Genomic DNA, 5,000 nt, shown 5'->3' on the forward strand with positions numbered 1-5,000 from the left:
CAGCGGCGTGTTGCTTCTGCTTACAGCGGCGTATTGCCTTATTCACAGCGGCGTATTGCCTCTATTTACAGCGGCGTATTGCCTTATTCACAGCGGCGTATTGCTTTCGTCTGCAGCGGCGTATTGCCTTATTCACAGCGGCGTATTGCTTCTATTCACAGCGGCGTATTGCCTTATTCACAGCGGCGTATTGCCTCTATTTACAGCGGCGTATTGCCTTATTCACAGCGGCGTGTTGCTTCTGCTTACAGCGGCGTATTGCCTTATTCACAGCGGCGTGTTGCTTCTGCTTACAGCGGCGTATTGCCTTATTCACAGCGGCGTATTGCCTCTATTTACAGCGGCGTATTGCCTTATTCACAGCGGCGTGTTGCTTCTACTTACAGCGGCGTATTGCCTTATTCACAGCGGCGTATTGCCTCTATTTACAGCGGCGTATTGCCTTATTCACAGCGGCGTGTTGCTTCTACTTACAGCGGCGTATTGCCTTATTCACAGCGGCGTATTGCCTCTATTTACAGCGGCGTATTGCCTTATTCACAGCGGCGTGTTGCTTCTACTTACAGCGGCGTATTGCCTTATTCACAGCGGCGTATTGCCTCTATTTACAGCGGCGTATTGCCTTATTCACAGCGGCGTGTTGCTTCTGCTTACAGCGGCGTATTGCCTTATTCACAGCGGCGTGTTGCTTCTGCTTACAGCGGCGTATTGCCTTATTTACAGCAGCGTACTGCTTTCAGTTACAGCGGCCCATTTCCAGAGTTCCAGCGGCGTATAGCTTCATGTTGTAGCGCCGTACTGCTTCATCTTCTAGCAGCGTATTGCCGGAGTTCTAGCAGCATATTCCTTATATTATTAGAACAATGTAGCTGAAATAACCAATTATCCCATACGAATGCCACCTGAAAATAATACATGTGATTTAAAAGTAAAAAATTAAAATATAAATTTTTTATTTTATTAATAAGATACGAATAATATAATACAATATCAACATATTGTATTATTTCAACCAATTACATGTTGTTTTATTGACAATGCCCAAAACCGGCATCCCAATATCCGCACAAATCCACAGACATGGTTCGAACGAAAAAAAAAAAAGGGACAGAGGGAATCTCGTTAATCCAAACACGCGCATCGCAAACATATCCGGGGACGATCTACCTAACAGTACAGACCAAAACTGACTCCCGCCGTTTACCCGCACGACCGATAGAACACGATTAGTACACGTCGAAATATAACTCGGAACATTATTTCTCAATAACTCGATAAATACTCATCCGAGCGCTTTCATACTTGATATTTGTCTTCGAAATGCTTTACCACACGATGATCTAATATTTATAATTGTCCGAGTAAGCCGGAAAGATAAGTTTACTCTTGGCGGTCGGAGCAATATTTCACAAAAACTGGAGCAATACGCGTCCGAGAGCTTTGAAACTCGAGAAATATTGATGACAAGCGGTATCGTGCGTGGATATAACGATTAAAGTCGTGCGGGAGCTCGGGGAGAAAAGTTTACTCTTGGCGGTTGGACTTAGAAAAATTTCGCTCGAGCTCCTTCGCACGGCGATCCGACGCGCCTCGGCGCGCGAACGATTCGTTCGAGCGGCCGAGCAAGCGATGCGCTCCGAACATTATTCTCAGTTTATTCGATAAATACTCATCCGACCGCTTTCATACTTGATATTTGTCTTCGAAATGCTTTACCACACGATGATCTAATATTTATAATTGTCCGAGTAAGCCGGAAAGATAAGTTTACTCTTGGCGGTCGGAGCAATATTTCACAAAAACTGGAGCAATACGCGTTCGAGAGCTTTGAAACTCGAGAAATATTGATGACAAGCGGTATCGTGCGTGGATATAACGATTAAAGTCGTGCGGGAGCTCGGGGAGAAAAGTTTACTCTTGGCGGTTGGACTTAGAAAAATTTCGCTCGAGCTCCTTCGCACGGCGATCCGACGCGCCTCGGCGCGCGAACGATTCGTTCGAGCGGCCGAGCAAGCGATGCGCTCCGAACATTATTCTCAGTTTATTCGATAAATACTCATCCGAGCGCTTTCATACTTGATATTTGTCTTCCAAATGCTTTACCACACGATGATCTAATATTTATAATTGTCCGAGTAAGCCGGAAAGATAAGTTTACTCTTGGCGGTCGGAGCAATATTTCACAAAAACTGGAGCAATACGCGTCCGAGAGCATTGAAACTCGAGAAATATTGATGACAAGCGGTATCGTGCGTGGATATAACGATTAAAGTCGTGCGGGAGCTCGGGGAGAAAAGTTTACTCTTGGCGGTTGGACTTAGAAAAATTTCGCTCGAGCTCCTTCGCACGGCGATCCGACGCGCCTCGGCGCGCGAACGATTCGTTCGAGCGGCCGAGCAAGCGATGCGCTCCGAACATTATTCTCAGTTTATTCGATAAATACTCATCCGAGCGCTTTCATACTTGATATTTGTCTTCAAAATGCTTTACCACACGATGATCTAATATTTATAATGGTCTGGGAACGCTAGGAAAAAAGTTTACTCTTGGCGGTTGGACTTAGAAAAATTTCGCTCGGTCGGAGTTGCTCGGAATGCGCCCGGAACATTATTCTGAGTTTATTCGATAAATATTCATCCTAGAGCTTTGATACTTGATATTTATTGTTAGAATGCGTTATTATACAATGATCTAATATTTATAATGGTCTGGGAACGCTAGGAAAAAAGTTTACTCTTGGCGGTTGGACTTAGAAAAATTTCGCACGGTCGGAGTTGCTCGCAATGCGCCCGGAACATTATTCTGTGTTTATTCGATAAATATTCATCCTAGAGCTTTGATACTTGATATTTATTGTTAGAATGCGTTATTATACAATGATCTAATATTTATAATGGTCTGGGAACGCTAGGAAAAAAGTTTACTCTTGGCGGTTGGACTTAGAAAAATTTCGCTCGGTCGGAGTTGCTCGCAATGCGCCCGGAAAATTATTCTGAGTTTATTCGATAAATATTCATCCTAAAGCTTTGATACTTGATATTTATTGTTAGAATGCGTTATTATACAATGATCTAATATTTATAATGGTCTGGGAACGCTAGGAAAAAAGTTTACTCTTGGCGGTTGGACTTAGAAAAATTTCGCTCGGTCGGAGTTGCTCGCAATGCGCCCGGAACATTATTCTGAGTTTATTCGATAAATATTCATCCTAAAGCTTTGATACTTGATATTTATTGTTAGAATGCGTTATTATACAATGATCTAATATTTATAATGGTCTGGGAACGCTAGGAAAAAAGTTTACTCTTGGCGGTTGGACTTAGAAAAATTTCGCTCGGTCGGAGTTGCTCGCAATGCGCCCGGAACATTATTCTGAGTTTATTCGATAAATATTCATCCTAGAGCTTTGATACTTGATATTTATTGTTAGAATGCGTTATTATACAATGATCTAATATTTATAATGGTCTGGGAACGCTAGGAAAAAAGTTTACTCTTGGCGGTTGGACTTAGAAAAATTTCGCTCGGTCGGAGTTGCTCGCAATGCGCCCGGAACATTATTCTGAGTTTATTCGATAAATATTCATCCTAAAGCTTTGATACTTGATATTTATTGTTAGAATGCGTTATTATACAATGATCTAATATTTATAATGGTCTGGGAACGCTAGGAAAAAAGTTTACTCTTGGCGGTTGGACTTAGAAAAATTTCGCTCGGTCGGAGTTGCTCGCAATGCGCCCGGAACATTATTCTGAGTTTATTCGATAAATATTCATCCTAAAGCTTTGATACTTGATATTTATTGTTAGAATGCGTTATTATACAATGATCTAATATTTATAATGGTCTGGGAACGCTAGGAAAAAAGTTTACTCTTGGCGGTTGGACTTAGAAAAATTTCGCTCGGTCGGAGTTGCTCGCAATGCGCCCGGAACATTATTCTGAGTTTATTCGATAAATATTCATCCTAGAGCTTTGATACTTGATATTTATTGTTAGAATGCGTTATTATACAATGATCTAATATTTATAATGGTCTGGGAACGCTAGGAAAAAAGTTTACTCTTGGCGGTTGGACTTAGAAAAATTTCGCTCGGTCGGAGTTGCTCGCAATGCGCCCGGAACATTATTCTGAGTTTATTCGATAAATATTCATCCTAAAGCTTTGATACTTGATATTTATTGTTAGAATGCGTTATTATACAATGATCTAATATTTATAATGGTCTGGGAACGCTAGGAAAAAAGTTTACTCTTGGCGGTTGGACTTAGAAAAATTTCGCTCGGTCGGAGTTGCTCGTAATGCGCCCGGAACATTATTCTGAGTTTATTCGATAAATATTCATCCTAAAGCTTTGATACTTGATATTTATTGTTAGAATGCGTTATTATACAATGATCTAATATTTATAATGGTCTGGGAACGCTAGGAAAAAAGTTTACTCTTGGCGGTTGGACTTAGAAAAATTTCGCTCGGTCGGAGTTGCTCGCAATGCGCCCGGAACATTATTCTGAGTTTATTCGATAAATATTCATCCTAAAGCTTTGATACTTGATATTTATTGTTAGAATGCGTTATTATACAATGATCTAATATTTATAATGGTCTGGGAACGCTAGGAAAAAAGTTTACTCTTGGCGGTTGGACTTAGAAAAATTTCGCTCGGTCGGAGTTGCTCGCAATGCGCCCGGAACATTATTCTGAGTTTATTCGATAAATATTCATCCTAAAGCTTTGATACTTGATATTTATTGTTAGAATGCGTTATTATACAATGATCTAATATTTATAATGGTCTGGGAACGCTAGGAAAAAAGTTTACTCTTGGCGGTTGGACTTAGAAAAATTTCTCTCGGTCGGAGTTGCTCGCAATGCGCCCGGAACATTATTCTGAGTTTATTCGATAAATATTCATCCTAAAGCTTTGATACTTGATATTTATTGTTAGAATGCGTTATTATACAATGATCTAATATTTATAATGGTCTGGGAACGCTA

This window comes from Lasioglossum baleicum, unplaced genomic scaffold, assembly GCF_051020765.1.
Source record: "Lasioglossum baleicum unplaced genomic scaffold, iyLasBale1 scaffold0028, whole genome shotgun sequence".
In the NCBI taxonomy this organism is placed as follows: domain Eukaryota; kingdom Metazoa; phylum Arthropoda; class Insecta; order Hymenoptera; family Halictidae; genus Lasioglossum; species Lasioglossum baleicum.